The sequence below is a fragment of the Dendrobium catenatum genome, unplaced genomic scaffold, assembly GCF_001605985.2.
Source record: "Dendrobium catenatum unplaced genomic scaffold, ASM160598v2 fragScaff_scaffold_716, whole genome shotgun sequence".
NCBI classification, from domain to species: Eukaryota; Viridiplantae; Streptophyta; class Magnoliopsida; order Asparagales; family Orchidaceae; genus Dendrobium; species Dendrobium catenatum.
In genome coordinates, this window is record NW_021319178.1 from 12,629,921 (window position 1) to 12,647,815 (window position 17,895).

A 17,895-nucleotide genomic window follows, 5' to 3' on the forward strand; every position below is an offset into this window, starting at 1 on the left:
TCTTCAAGTGTTTGTGGTTTTCTATTTTTCATGAGAGCTTGCACTTTCAAGTTCAAAAATGTGTTCAAATCTTCTAACACATTCTTACTATAATTCAAATAATGTTTTATGCTCTTTGATTTATACTTAAAATATTAAAAAAAAAAATCTAATTGAGCATAGGATGATTTTAAAATATCATTCTTCTTATTCAAGTCATCAAATTCATCAAGTAAGCTCATGTGATTGTTATCTATCAATGCATGATCTTTCCTAAGGATTTTCTATTCTTTTTGTTATTCTTGTTATTCTAAATTTAGACTAGTATGCATTTTCTTAAGCTTCCTATATGCATCATGAATTTTTTCAGAAACTTCTAACAGTTTAGCATAAGTTAAGTCACATACCTCTTATTGATCTGATTGATCAAGATTATCGTACATTAAGCATAAATTGGTTACTTCCTCCTCCTTTTCTATTTCTGATGAATCCGAAGTCGGTGCACCCAAAAAGCTCTTTGGAAACTCTTCTTGCCCTTCTTCACATTTAATTTCTCCTCTACCTTCTCCTTGATAGGAGTGGCTTTTAGGTTTGGGAAATCCAATTTTATGTGTCCAAGTTTCTTGCATTCAAAATAAATTACATCATTAGAAACCTTAATATTCTTATTAAACTTACCTCTGTTCCACTATTGGCGTCTCCTCTGTTTCCTTTTTAAGAAAGCTCCTAAATTGCCTAGTCATCAAGGCAATGTCATCCTCATCCTTAGGTTGTAAAAAATAACTCTCCGATTCCTCCACTTTCATTATTCTCCTACATTAATCTTTTTTTTACTCACTCCTTGCTTGTAAGTAATTAGTTATCCAAGAAGATTGTTAATAGAGTAAACATTTAAATCTTTAGTCTCTATAATAGCAGATATTTTTGCATCATAAGTAGTAGGCAAACAATGAAGAATTTTATTAATCATTTTAGCGTTCATTAGTTCCCTTCCTATTGTATGCAAACAAGTGACTATTTGAGTGAATCTTGTGTACATGTCAAAAATAGATTCATTGAGTTTCATATGAAATAATTTATAGTCATGTAACAAGATGTTTAATCTAAATTATTTTATTTTATTACTCCCTTCATAAGTAATACAAAGTATATCCCATATGTCCTTTTTAATTTTACAAGTGGAAACCCATATGTAGTCTTCTGAGTTAAGTGCACAAAAGAAACTATTTAAATATTTTGCATTAAGTTATGTTAAGTCAAGTTTTTCTATAGTCCAATCTGTAAAGCATGTTTCAACTCTAATATCATCAACAAATCTAGTTGGTTTTGTATACCCTTCTTGAACTAGGATCCACATATAATAATCTAGTGACTGTAAAAATGTAGACATGCGTATTTTCTAAAAATTGAAAGTGATGTTATCAAACAAAGGAGGTCTAGTGATTGAGTAACCTTATGGTGTATTCCAATTTCTAAAAGTATCCATGCTCATTTTTCAAAAAGTAGTCTAAATTTATGATTTTTAAATATTTCTTTGATACCACTTGTTGAATGGCGAATAGGTTGTTAAACATAAGCTTATGTCCCAAGGATAATCAAGAAGGGGGTGAATTGGTAATTTTAAAAATTCTCTTTGATTTTAAAATTTGAAACCAATTATTGATTCATAACAAGTTAATTGAAGTTATTTGAATGTAAAATTTTTAACCATGAAATTAAAACTTGCAGTAAGTAAGCAGTGGATATTTAAATGACACAAAAATTTATAGTGGATCAGTCAAACATGACCTACATCCACTCCATGAAAACTCCCTCTTCAGGTATTATAATATTACCAAAGTGACTCTTCTTTTGCCCCCACAGTAAGGTGGAGAAGCCTTTACAAAACTCTAATCCACCAATCCTCGGTGCGGTAGAGAATAGTCATCCTTTCACACCCTCCAAGTATAGGCGGAGAACCTTTATCCTTTCACACCCTCCAAGTGTAGGCAATGAATCTTCATCCTTTCATACCCTCAAAGTGTGTGTTGAGTACCTTCATCTGTTCACACTCTCCAAGTGTCGGCAAAGAATCATCGGCTGCACACACTCTCCAAGTGTCGGAAGAGAACTGGTCCTTCTTCAAAGATCTTCTCACGAGCAATCTAGAAAGATAAGAGGAAGAGTAAAAAATATAAATCACATATAGATCCTTAACTTTGAGTAACCTTTTGAACACTTCACACTACACTAGCAAGAAATCTCTCTAAAACACTCTCTCACACTCTCTCCTTCAATTGCCCTTGAAAACTCATGAAGTCAAGATATTTTACGTTAGTTTTTAATGGACCTTTTATAGAAAAAACACAAAAAACTAAAGTTTTCAATTTTGAGCATACACAATTGTACAGTACGATCGAATTTCATATATATGAATAGTTCAAATACTATTATGTATGAACCTATTGTGAATCAGTATGAAATCATTTCATATCCAATCATCATCTGGTATGAACCAAGTTCATCCAAAATGAATAGTTATAAAATTTCAAAGTTCGTCTGTATGAAATATCGGGATGAAATGGGACCTCTCATTTTCTTATTCTGGAAGGAATGTATGAACTGTGTTCGTACAATATGATCCTTATAAAAATTATTTTTATGCGATCTGAAACCCAAGAAGAATGTACTCATGAAAGCATGTACGAACTAGGTTCGTACAATATGATCCATTCTTAAAAAAATTATTTTTACATAACCTGGAACCTGAGATGTTCATACTCATGAAAGCATGTACGAATTGGGATCATCCAGTATAATCCATCCATAGAAAAATTATTTTTATGCGACCTGGAACCTGAGACGTTCATACTCATAAAAGTATATATAAACTAGGATCATCATGTACGATCCATACTTAAAAAAATTTTATTTTTATTCATTCGACAGCTTATTTAGGAAAACAATTGACTAGATCATCCCGTACAAAGTGATATTGTACGGTATGATCAATTTAAAAAATATGAATTTTAAACTCTTCTTTGGTGTGTGTGCTCATTTACTCGATTACAATCATACTCTTTCAAACTCAATAAAATAGAAAATATAGACTTTAATTATAATAAACTCTAAACTAATCTTGATTAGAAGTATTCAACAATCCGGAGTTTGATTTCCCTAAAATGTTAGTACACACAAGAGAAAAAAAATTCTTCCAAATATGTTAGGAGAAATAACAATCAAATCAATAATATTTAAAATCATTAAAAACATATAAGTTGCAAGAATATCGAACATGCAAAAATAAGTAGCAACTATCTCAACATAGGGGCAACTCCCTAATGTCAATGCTATAGATGTTTTCTAATTGTAACTTATATGGTACTGGTTTTACTAGTAGTTCTTTTACTTGGAGTAGATCTTTTATGTTGCAAAGACTTGATAGAATTCTCTTTAATAATGATTGGATAAGAGAATTTCCTATGACTCATGTTCAGCACTTAAGTAGAACTTAATCTGACCATGCTCCTTTACTTATGAACATTTCTGCCAATAAAATAAATGTTTCTTTTACTTTTAGGTTTCAAAACATGTGGCTTACTCATTTTAATTTTTAAAAGTGGCTTCTACTAATTGGCAAGCCATGTCTCTCCTGACAATAATATTAAAGGCATGTCTTGTCTTTGGGTCAAGTTAAGTAGATTGAAATAAGTTCTTAGATGGTGGAATAAACATAAATTCAAAAATAGCTTTGCTAATATTAAGGAACCTAAAGGTAAGGTTTTGGATTTGGATAAGTTGCTTTTAGAGAATCCAATTAGTGACAATCATTCCAATCTTGATAAAGCTAAAGTTCATCTTTTCCAATTGCAAAATTAGGAAGAAATATTTTTAAAATAGAAGGCTTCTACTACTATGGTTTTGGAGGGGGATAGGAACACTTCTTTTTTTTATGCTTTGGCCAATAAAAATAGAATGAAGAGACATATCCATAAAATTGTTAACATACGAGGTTGTGTTTATGATACGGATGAGTTAATTGTTAAATTTGGTGTGGATTATTTTAAAGAGGTTTTTAATAGCTTTACCTTGACCTCCCCTATTATGAATCCTAATGTGATCCCTTGCTCTATTGGTGAGGAAGACAATCGTTTACTCACTGAAGCCCTTACGGAGGATGAAATTTGGAACACTGTTAACGACATGAATGGTGACTCTGTTACTGGTCCAGATGATTTCACTACTAAATTTTTTGTTAAAACTTGGGATATTATTAAATTAGATATGGTTGAGGCTGTGAATGATTTTTTTAATGGCAAACCTTACCCTAAATCCTTTTTTTCCACTAATATTGTGCTTATTTCCAGAAATGATTCTACTATCATCTCGAATGATTTTAGACCTATTATTCTTTGTACTTTCTTTAATAAACTTGTGGCTAAAATCAATTCTTCTAGATTAATGCTAATCTTGCCAAGAATCATCTCTTTCAACCAAACTGGCTTTGTGAAAGGTAGGAGTATTTTTTATAATATTCTTTTGGCCCAATAGATGGTTCATGATATAAATGCTAAGGTACTTGAGGCAAACTCATTCTTAAACTTGTATTAATAAGGCCTATGATAATTTGAACTAGCACTTTGTTTACAATGTGTTATCTCTTTTTGGTTTTAGTCAGTCTTTCATCATGCTTATTAAAAATAGTATTGAAACTTTTTTTTGTGATCATTAATTATTGTAACCATGGTTTTTTAAATCCGAGCATGGGCTAAGAGAAGGGGATCCATTGTCTCCTTCTCTTTTTATTATTGCTATGGAATACCTCTCTAGAGGGCTTTAGGATCTTTATAGAAGGTATCCTAATCTCCTTTTTCGTACCGCTAGTGGCATACCTATTACTCATCTCAACTTTTCCTATGAATTTACTATTTTCTCGAATGCTTCTATTAAAAATTTTAAGATGCTTATTCAATTTCTATCTCATTTCCAAAATATTAGTGGTTTGTCCATTAACAGGGATAAGAGTAATTTTATTGCTGGCAAATCGGTGAATAGTAGCAGAATTAGTATGATTAAAAGAGTTTGTGGCTTTAATTATACTTTGCTTTCTATTAAATATTTAGGGACCCCACTTTTGAAAGGGAGGAAAAAAATCATTTGTTTGATAATATTTTTACTATGTTCCAAAGGGAACTTCTAAACTGGTCTTCTAGTTTTCTCTCTTTTGGGGGTAGGTTGGTTTTGATTAAAAGTGTTTTAAATTTCATTCCTATATTTATATTTCTCACTTTGCAACCTTCCTCCATGACTTGTATTAGATTGGAGAGAATGCTCAATAAGTTATTTTGGGAAACTAAAAATAACAAGTCTTGTATCAATTAGACAACTTGGAATAAAGTTTGTAGGGTTTTTAATAAGGTTCTTTGGGTTGCAAGAATATCCTAGACACCATGCATGCCTTTTCTCATAAATTATGGTTTGGTTTTAGATCTAATAACACCTTATGAGCTCAAATTATGAATGTTAAATTTTGCAAAGATCTTAATCCTTTAGTTTGCCACTATAAATCTTCTTATGCTTTTGTTTGGAAAAGGCTATGCAATATCAAATGGAAGGTTGAACATTATATTCAATGAGGCCATGGGAAAGGTGATGTTTCCTTTTAGGAAGACATTTGGTTGGGTATGTTTTCTATTGACATTTATCTTAATACCCATACAATTGACAAAACTAAAGTTAAATCTTTTATTTAGAATGGTGATTAGAACATTAGCAAGTTCTTGGAGGTGGTTCTGAATGACATTGTTGAGAAAATTTTGCAAATCCCTTTACAAATATAGTACAAGGATAAAATTCTTTTTAATTTATCCTCTTCTAGTAATTTCAATTTTTAAAAGGTTTGTGAGGCTATTAGATTGTGAAATAACTAGATTGACTAGAGGGGGGTGAATTGGATGATTAAAAACTTCTTTAATGAAAAAAAATATCTTTTTATAACTTTATGCGGAAGCGAATTTCATTCATAATAAAAAGATAGATGATCAATTTCACCCACACAATTAATCACAATAAAAATGAATGCAGAAATAAAGTGTGGAAATAATAAGAAAAGAACACACTGATTTATAGTGGTTTGGTCAAACCATGACTTACATTCACTCCCCGGAGGCACCCTTCGAGTATTACACTAAACCTTTAGTGATTTTCCTTTAGCCCCCACAGCTAGGCGAAGAAGCCCTTACACAATCACTTCAACCTTCCCCGGTGCGGTGGAGGAGCTGAGTCCTTTGAAAACAACGAGATCTTCTTCTTCTCAAAACTTCCTTCAAGATGAACCTTGAATCCAATGATACTGAGGTGCAAGCTCACCAGAGCAACCGTGTGAAATCTCCTTCACACTCCCTTGAAACCCCCTCTAAGGTTCTTCTCCCTCTCTCAAACTCCACCCTTTCCTCTCCCTTTCAAGTCCTCTCTTCAAGTTTTCTTTAGAAAAATGAAGCTACAATGGCTGCCAAAGACTCTTACAAAGTCTTATGAGAGTGCTTAAATAGAGGGCTCAAAAAACCCGAAATTATTCAAAGTATCTGTTACAATTGTACAGTACGATTTCAAATCATACAGTATGATATGTATAACATGCCTCATCCTAGTACGAAGGTATATGAACAGTTCAAAATATAATTGTGCAGTTCGATAATAAATCGCACAGTATGATCCTCAACACTACTACTTGTATAGGACGATAGCCGGGATGATCAAATGTCATCTCTGTACATTGTATGGTACGAAATACATCATACAGTATGAATGGTCAAAATCAACACATCGTCTAGGATGAATTTTGGGATGATCAAATGTCATCTCTGTTCATCATAGGGTAAGATAGACATCGTACAGTACGATGAGACAAAAATAAGGGATCATCCAGGACGATCTCCGGGACAATCAGAATTCATCTTTGTTCATCGTATAGTATGAATGTGTTCGTATAATATGAATTTCAATTAGTAATTAAGCATTAATTTATTCCACTAATCACGGGTTAATTTATATAAGTATCCAAAATAAATTGTACAGTGCGAAGTCCTTCATACAGTACAAACAACAGAGAAAAACTTAAGTTAATTTGACGACTAGGGTTTTGGATTTGGAACACATCGTACAGTATGATAGTATTCGTATGGTAAGATCTATTTATAGAAATTGTTTTACAAGCCCATATCGTACAATACGAAATAAAGTCGTATAGTACGATCACCAGAGAAAGAAAATCTATATTTTTTTTACTTTTAAAACCCTTTCCCCCTGTGTGTGTGCACGGTCACTAATCTAACATACATCATTACAGGGCTTGACTCAATAAATGAAAATTATAGAGTAATTTAATACAATAAATTCTGCACAATCTTGAGCCTTGAAACTTTAAAGAATGGTGCATGATGTACCTAAAATATTAGTCAACATAGAAAGAAATATGCACTACAAATATTAGGAGAAATAAAAGATTATTAAATATTATTTGTTATCATCAAAATCATAAACTCGGAAGCCCGAGTTGCAACAATCTCCCCCTTTTTGATGATGTCAATTAATATTGGTTGACTTTGCAAATTAAAAAAAAATTCTCCCAAACTCCCCCTCACTAAAAGAATTACTTTAAAAATTAGGGTAAAGCTTTCTTTTTTTATTTTATTTTAAAAAAAAAGTAACAATAAAAATTAAAACAAAATGCAATAAACTATAATATTTTCTCCCCCTTTGATATTATTAAAAAGAAGAGATAAAATGAAATATAAAATAATAACATAATAATGAAACAAAAGTATATAATTATGATAAAAATATAAAAACGGTTAAACATACAAAATAGATAAATAAACAAACAAAACAAATAAACAAAATACACAAACAAACCTTAACATACTTATACATCATCAGCTTGCTTCTGTTCTGATGATTCGGAAACTAGGTCTGCCCAAGAGACTTTTTTCTTTTTATCTTTTTCCCATATTACAAACAGTCTGTTTTTACTCTTTTCTTTTGTAGGAAGAGTTTTTAAGTTGGAGCATTCATGCTTCAAATGTCCGGGTTTCCTACACCCAATGCAAATTATGTTAGAAGAAAACTTAACATTTTTACAATTTCTACCTTTACTCCACTTTTGTTGATGTTCATGCTTGTGCTTCAATAGACTTTCAAATTTATTTGTTATCAATGATATCTCCTTGCTTTTATCATCTACTAAGCCATATTCATCTGTGTGTTTGGCTTTTAGCACAAAGTCTTCTCATCACCTACATCCAAAAATCTTTGACTCACACTTTGCTCGTAGGCAATGAGTGAGCCAATTAGATTATCTATATAATAAGCATTCAAATCTTTTGATTCACATATTGCTGTGACTTTGGCATCAAATTTATCAAGTAAAGAATGTATAATTTTACTAACTTTTTCAAAGTCTGAAAGTTCTCTACCTAAATCATGCAATGACATTATAATTTGATTAAATCAAGTAATCATGTCTAAGATAATCTCATATGGTTTCATGCTGAAAAGTTCATAATCATAAATTAGAATATTCAAAAAAGATTGTTTGACTTCACCAGTACCTTCATATGAAATGCATAATCTATCCCAAATTTATTTCCCAATAGTACATGCAGAGATTCTCATGCAATCGTCAGAATTTAATGCACAGAAAAAACAATTCAAATATTTAGCATTTAGTTGTGCATTGACTAGTTCTATTCTACTCCATTCAGTAAAAGGAATATTAATTTTGATTCCATCTATCATACTTGAAGGTATAGAATAGTCAGTTTGAATCATATGCCACATTCGATAATCAATTGATTACGAAAACATTGACATGCAAATTTTATAAAAATTAAAAGAAATATTTTCAAATAAAGGTGGTCGTGTAATACAATATCCTTCTGCAATATTACGATTTCCAAAATATGCCATGATCAATTTTTTTCAAGATTTTCTAAAACATTATTTTTGAAACCCTACTCTAATATCAATTGAAATAACTAGATTGACAAGAGGGGGGTGAGTTGGATGATTAAAAACTTCTTTAATGAAAAGAAATATCTTTTTATAACTTTATGCGGAAGCGAATTTCATTCACAATAAGAAGATACATAATCAATTTGACCCACATAATTAATCACAACAAAAATGAATGTGAAAATAAAGTGAGGAAATAATAAGGAAAGAACGCACCGATTTATAGTGGTTCGGCCAAATCATGACCTACGTCCACTCCCCAGTGGCACCCTCCAAGTATTACACTAAACCTTTTGTGATTCTCTTTTAGCCCCCACAGTTAGGCGGAGAAGCCCTTACACAATCACTTCCACCTTCCCCAGTTCGGTGGAGGAGCTGGGTCCTTTGACACCAACGAGATCTTCTTCTTCTCAAAACTTCCTTCTAGATAAACCTTGAATCTGATGGTACTGAGGTGCAAGCTCGCCAGAAAAATCGTGGAAAATCTCCTTCACACACACTCCCTTGAATCCCCCTCCAAGGTTCTTCTCCCTCTCTCAAACTCCACCCTTTTCTCTCTACCTTTCAAGTCCTCTCTTCAAGTTTTCTCTAGAAAAGCAAATCAATAATGGTTACCAAATACTCTTATAAAGTCTTATGAGAGTGGTTAAATAGAGGGCTAAAAAAACCCTAAATTATTCAAAGTAGCCGTTACAATCGTACAGTATGATATGTATAACATGCCTCATCCTAGTACGAAGGTGTATGAACAATTCAAAATAAAATCATACAGTACGATAATAAATCTTACGGTACGATCCTCAACACTACTTCTCATAAAGGATGATAGCCGATACGATCAAATGTCATATATGTACATTGCACGATACGATATACATCATATAGTATGAATCGTCAAAATCAAGGTATCATCCGGGATGAATTTTAGGATGATCAAATGTCGTCTCTGTTCATCGTAGGGTATGATAGACATCGTATAGTACGATTAGACAAAAATAAGGGACCGTCCAGGATGATCTCTAGGATAATCAGAATTCATCTCTGCTCATCGTATAGTATGAATGTGTTCGTACTGTACAAATTTCAATTAGTAATTAAGCCTTGATCTGTTCCACTAATCACAGGTTAATTTAAGTAAGTATTTAAAATAAATCATACAGTACGAAGTCCTTCGTACAGTACGAACGGTTGAGAAAAACTTACTTAAGTTAATTTGACGCCTAAGGTTTTGGATTTTGAACACATAGTACAGTACAATAGTATTCGTACGGTGCGATCTATTCACAGAAATCATTTTACAACCTTAGATCATAAAGTACAAAATAAAGTCGTACAGTACGATCACTAGAGAAAGAAAATCTACATGTTTTAATTTAAAACCCTCTCCCCCTGTGTGTGTGCACGGTCACCAATCTAACATACATCATTACAAAGCTTGACTCAAGAAATGAAAATTACATACTCATTTAATACAACAAATTCTGCATAATCTTGAGCCTTAAAATTTCAAAGAACGGTGCATGGTGTACCTAAAGTATTAGTCAACATAGAAAGAAATATGCACTACAAATACTAGGAGAAATAAAAGATTAATAAATATTATTTGTTATCATCAAAATCATAAACTCGGAAGCCCGAGTTGCAACATATTGAAAGGTGATATTTCTCAAATTTTTGCTTCTCTTTGGCATAATAATATTCCTTTATCCTATTTTATATTGGCTTGGAGATGTCTTAAAGGTTATCTTCCTGTGGATAATCTTTTGTAAAAAAAAAGGTTTTTTTTCTTCTAAGTGTCAATGTTTCTTTAATATTGAAAGTATTAGGCATGTGTTCGCTAATAGTGTGATTGCTCAAAAAGTTTGGTGTTATTTCTTTAACCTTGCTGATAAAGGTTTTATGAATGTTAATTGCGATGTTACTGATATTCTTAAATATTGGATTTCTAATAACAATGGTCATATCCATAATTTACTCCCTGTTTTGATTTTTTGGTACCTTTGGAAGGGTAGGAATGATTCTAAGCACAATGAGATCAAGATGGATGCCAACTAAATCATTAACAATGTTAGAAATAAAATTATGCAGTTTTAGTCTGTCAATCTTATTTTGATAAAAACTTTTAAAATTGTTGTCAATTAGCTACCCATTTCAGGTTTCCTATTGATGGTGGCTCGTTTGATAAATTTGATCCTGTTGTGAGGTGGCTCAAACCCACTTCCCCTTATGTTAAACTTAATTCGGATGGGTTGGTTGGCACTCGTGCATGTGGTATGGGTGGTATCATTCGTAACCACAATGGGCATCTTATTGCTACTTTTTTTGGCCCCCTTAACTTTTGTTCTATCATTACTGCTGAACTTATGTGTTTATCTCATGGTTTGAATATTTGTTTGAGATTGGGCATTGAACATGTGGTCATTGAGGTTGATGTTAAACTTTTAATTTATATTATTCAAGAGGAAGCTGCGGGTAATCCTCATGACTTTTACACTATTAGAAAAATCAAGATGTCCCTATCTAATCTTAATTACTCCATTTCTCATATTTAACGCGATGGCAATGCTTGTGCGGATTGGTTGGCCAAATATGGTTGTCACATTGATATGTATCAGGAATTTAATGTTTATAATATTCCTTCTTTATTAAAAGGTTTGATAAACCAGGACAAAAGTGGGCTTCCTTATCTTTGTAATGCTTGATTGCCCTATTTTGGTTTCTCTGCTATTTTCTGGCAGGTCTTGTGTTGTTCCTTTCTAGGTTTGCTGGTGGTTACTATTTCTGGAGGATTTGGAGGTTTTTTCTATTGTTGAAGCCTTTCTGGGTTGCAATTTTTTGGCTGTTAGGTGGCTTTTCATTTCAGTTCTAGTTGTTGGTTGGCGAATTATTATGGCTTGGAAGCTATTTTATGGAATTTCTTCTGCTACAAGAGAATGGGAACTATAGTTGGTCTGTGAGCAATTTGGGATTTGTCTTATTGTTTCCCTTTTTGTATTTATTTTATTGGTGATCTTTGCAACTTCACGTTGATTAATTTTGTGACTGCTTGTGAGCCTCTCCCTATTTTGAGTGGTGCCAACTTAGCTGTGAGGCTTATTACGTATAGAATTTTTTCTGCTAAGCATATTGTTCTCTTCCAGGTTGTAAATTTATATGTTTGGGGTAATACCAATATGAGAATTTTTTTTTCTATATCTATTGGCCCTTTGCTTTTATTTTGTGGTAACTTAGTGACCTTCAATCAAACCGTGGTTGATGATTTTGCTCTTCTGGAAGGGTTTAAATATTCTCTTTCCTTTTTATTTATCAATTGGTTAAATATCTACTACTTCCATCTTTGTTGCCAAATTACCTTTTTGCAGATCTAGTGTCCAGAAATTTGGCCTTACAACTTTTGCACGTACTTCATGACTTCTAGATCTCAGAGTTATATAGGGTTTGGTTATTCTTTTTGCTAGAAGACTGTGTTGAATGTTATTATTTTGCACTTCCTTTTTTGGGTGCTATCTACTTGCAACCCTAGAATGTGCTTAGGCTTTTTTATAATTCATAGTATAAGGAACCACCAACTCTTAGGATTTATTTTACTTTTTCTTGTATCTCTTTTGAGCATTAGCGAGCTTGAGGCTCCTTCTAAGGACATTGTAACCCCTTTTTATATATTAACACATAGGCCCCTCAGTGGGTTTTTACTAAAAAAATATAAAACAATAGGAGTTGCAAAATACACCAAAAGTTTTTAAATTAAAAGTTTAATGCCTTAGCAACACTCCATAAGCCTCATGAGAAAACAAAAATGAGAGAACCCATAGTTTTGGCCTTGTTATAATAATCAACTATATAATTCTACGTACAAGAATAATCTCATATAAAAAATTCAAGAAGATGGAACTACATAATTGAGAATAATTATCTGATTAAATAAGTTGCGTGTTCATAGGCAAATAGGTGAAGTCCAATATAATGGTAAGATGTTAATAGTCAAGCAACAATAGTTAGATGTTAGTTGTGGAAATGGTTGGTGATAGTCATTGGTGGTGATCATTTGAACAAGAAAAAAAGTTATTTATCACTCTTAACCCTTGACACGTGCTCAAGTTGAAAATAAGACCATATGTAAAGCTTTTTAAATGGGCATTTTATAATTGTACCTCAATTTCACAACATTCTATCAAATGGTCCATATTGATTCTTTTAATAATATATCATTTATCTAGAACTTAAGTGCCTTAATGAAATTGGTATCAAATGATTATAAGCTTTGTAGACTCATCTCATTAACCTAGTCAATTTGACTATAAGAGTACATAAAATTTGAGAAATTTTTCTCCATTAATTATTATTCTAAAACTTTAATTATATTTCAATTTGCCTCATTTGAGTTGATTTTGAGTGGATCAGATTACTTGTGGAGTTGATGGGTTCTCCTTATTAAGATATTCAGATGGATTGTAATCTTTTTAAAAGTGGAGTTTATGTGATTTTACATTTAATTCTAAAATTTTTTAATTCAAATATTATATTGATATTGGTGTTGATTAAGTATATTTTTTGTAGATTTATCATTTGTTATTATAGGCAAAATAAAATTTAACAACTTGAAATATATTCAAGATAAAAATAGTACATTAAAAAAATTAATTTGAATTTGATAAATCCACATTCTGTAATTATAGTTTTCCACGCTTATTTTATGGGTGACATACATGTATTAGTTTTCCATCGAATCAATAAAGGATGAAAGAAATAAATTTTCTAATATGCAATGAGTAAACACTATGTTCTCCTTTAAATTTTACATACATATGCTCAATGTTAATTGTCGTTGCATTAAAATCTTAAGAAATTAATATAAGTTTCAAATGTTGTCAATATTAGATGAAGAAGTTAATAATTATTACATGCCAAACCATTCAGGATGGTAAAGTGAGAAAGCTTAATGCCTTAGCATTGCACATAAATCCATATCACAAATATAGATATATGATAAGAGTTGCAAAAGACATATATTTTTTAAAATTATGAGTTTAATGCCTTAATACAACTACATAAGCCTTATGTTAATAATCACAGGGTTTGGCCTACTTATAATAATCCACTTTATAATTATATATATAATAATATGCTCATCTTCAAAATTTGAGAAGATGAAACTACATAATTGAGAATAATTATCTGATTTTATTATTGTGGATAATAAATTCAAGTGTTTGTAGACAAATACTTGAAGTCAAATATAAGGGATGGATGTTAATAGTCAAACAACAATAGTTAGATTACCGTGGTGGCAATTTCAAGTTATGTTCATTTGTGGTGATCGCCAGAACATGAAGTAAAGTTATTTATCCCTCGAAACTCTAGACACCTTCTCAAGTAGAAAATGAGATCATATGTAAACCATTTTTACATGGTGATTTTATAATTCTAGCCCTATTTCAAAACATTTGATCAAAAGTTCATATTAATTCTATTAATAATAAATCATTTATAAACTATTTGGGTGCCCTATTGATTTTAGAATCTACTGATCTTGAGCTTATTGGATTCATCTCATTATTGTGTTCAATTTTTCAACAAGTACATAAAATTTAAGGAATTTTTATCTTTTAATTATTATCTTTTATTTTAAAATATATTTTAAGTGCCTCATTTGGGTTGAACTGGAATTGTATTGCATTACTTGTGGTTTCATTTGGTTCACCTTATTAAGACATTCAGTTGCATTGTAATTTTTTTGAAAGCAAAGTTTTGGTGGTTTGACATTTAATTATTGAAGTTTTTTATTCAAATAATTTCTTGAGATTCAAATTGATATTATAATCTAATGATCTTGAGCTTATTGGAATCATCTCTTTGAGGTGTTCAATTTTTCTACAAGTACACAAATTTTGAGAAATTTTTATCCCTTAATTTATAATTTAAATTATATTTTAAGTACCTCATTTGAGTTGAATTAGAATTTCTTGAGATTCAAATTGATATTATAATCTAATGATCTTGAGCTTATTGGATTCATCTCATTGAGGTGTTCAATTTTTCTACAAGTACACAAATTTTGAGGAATTTATAACTTGATGGGGAAGCAAATTACAATCATACTAAAAAGATAAATTATCAATTTCACCCACGCAATTAATCGCAATAAAAATGAATGTGGAAGCAATAAAGGAGATAACACACTGATTTATAGTGGTTAGGTCAAACCATGAAAGTCCACTCCCCGGAGGCACCCTCTGAGTATTACACTAAAACTTTAGTGATTCTCCTTTAGCCCCCATAGCTAGGCAGAGAAGCCCTTACAAAATAACTTTCACCTTCCATGATGTAGTGGAGGAGCCGGGTCCTTTGACACCAAAGAGATCTTCTTCTTTTCAAAACTTCTCTCAAGACAAACATTGAATCTGATGGCACTGAGGTGTAAGCTCACCGGAGCAACTGTGTGAAATCTCCTTCACACTCCCTTGAAACCCCTCCAAAGATCTTCTCCCTCACTCAAACTCCACCCTTTCCTCTGTCCCTTTCAAGTTCTCTATTCAAGTTTTCTCCAAAAAAATGAAGCTTCAATGGATTCCAAAAGACTCTTACAAAGTCTTATGATGGTGCTTAAATAAAGGGCTTAAAAAACCCTAAAAAAACACAATTTAGCCGCCAAAAATCATACAGAACGATCGTAATATTGTCCATAATGATGTGCAGAAATTGACCTGTTAGTTCTATACGATGTCCAGTTAGTACTTTACAAGTAGTTCTATTTCCTATTCATACTGTACGATGTCCAGTACGATGTGTTGCACGAATAGTTCAATAAAAGTGCAATTCATTCAGGACGAAGCATGGGACGGCCAAAATTGTCTCTATTGATCGTACATTAAGATCCAGTTCATACAGTACGATCAAAATATATAAATTAATCCATTTTGATTAACTAATCAAAGGATTAAATTAGGTTAATATTTTAAACATCGTATAGTATGATCATGATCGTACAGTACGATTAGAATAACTTTTTAAATTTAAATTTTTGCCTAATTTAGCAGGCTTTCTAATTATAACAGATCGTCAAGTAAGATGTGGTGATCGTTCTTTATGATTAGTTATATTTTAAAAATATTTGTTTTAGGAAAATAAAAATTTTAATTAATTTTTGTTACACCAAATTGTATAGTATGATTTACAAAAAAAATAAAATATTTAAAAATATTTTTTACTCCCCCTATGAGTGGTACAGTTATCAATCTAACATACATTATTACAAGGCTTGACTTAAGAAATGAAAATTATAGTTTCATTTAATATAACCAATTCTATACAATCTTGAGCCTTGAATATTCAAAGAACGATGCATGATGTACCTGAAATATTAGTGAACACAGAAAGAAATATGCACTTCAAACACAACGAGAAATAAAATATTAATCAATATTATTTATTATCATCAAAATTATAAAATCGGAAGCCCGAGTTGCAACAATCTCCTCCTTTTTTATGATGTCAATTAATATTGGTTGAATTTGGAAATTAAAAATAATTTCTCTTAAACTCTCCTTCACTAAAAGAATTACATTAAAAAATAGGTGAGAGCCTTTTTTTAAAGCTAAATAATAGAAAAAAAAATAAATACAATAAACTACAATATAATCTCCCTTTTAATATTATAAAAAAGAAGAGATAAAATATCACATAAAATAAAAATACATGTAAACGAACATAACAACATAATAAAGAAATAAAAACATAAATTTATAAAAAATAAAATATAATAAAAATTAAACACCCAAAAAAATAAACAAACACACAAGAACACTTAAACACAACATATAAATAAATCTTAACATGCTTATACCTCATGGTCTTGCTCCTATTTTAATGATTCAGAAGCTAGGTCTGCCTAGAAGATTTTTTACTTTTTATCTTTTTCCCATATTACAATCGATTTATTTTTACTCTTTTCCTTTGTAGGAAGAGTTTTTAAGTTGGGGCATTCAAACTTTAAATGCCCGGGTTTCCTACACCCAAAGCAAATAACGTCAGTGGAAATCTTAGTATTCTTACCATTTTTATCTTTGTTCCATTTTTGTTGATGCTTTTGCTTGTGCTTTAGTAGGCTTTATAATTTGCTTGTTAAGTCATTACTTTTATCATCTACTAAGTTACTTTTCTACGTATCTTTAATTTTTAGCACTATTATTTCACCTGTATCCAAAAGTCTTTGACCCAAACTTCGCTCATAATGAATGAGTAAGCCAATCAAATTATCAATAAAATATTCATTCAAATTCTTTGATTCATAAATAATAATAACTTTGGCATCAAATATATCAAGTAGATAACTTAGAATTTTATTGACTTTTTTAAAGTTTGAAAATTCTTTACCAAAAGCATGTAATGATGTCATAATTTGAATAAATCTTGTGTATATATCTAAGATCGTCTCATAAGGTTTCATGTAGAAAAGTTCATAATCATGCATTAGAATATTCATCATAGATTGCTTGACTTCATTAGTACATTTGTGTAATGCATAATTTATCTCAAATTTATTTCCCAGTAGTACATATAGAGATTTTCATGCAATCGTTAGAATTTAACACGCTGAAAAAACTAATTCAAGCTTTTAGCATTTAGTTAAGCACTGACTTGTTCTATTCTACTCCATTGAATAAAAGGAATATAAATTTTAAATCCATTTATAATACATGATGGTACAAAATAACCAATTTGAATCATATGCCACATTTGATAATCAATTGATTGCAAGAAAGTAGACATACAAAATTTTCAAAAATTAAAATAAATATTTTCAAATAAAAGTGGTCGTGTGATTAAATAGCCTTCTACAATATTACGATTTCCAAAATATGTCAAGATTAATTTTTTCACGGTTTTGTAAAACACTATTTTTAAAACCTGCTCTAATACGAATTG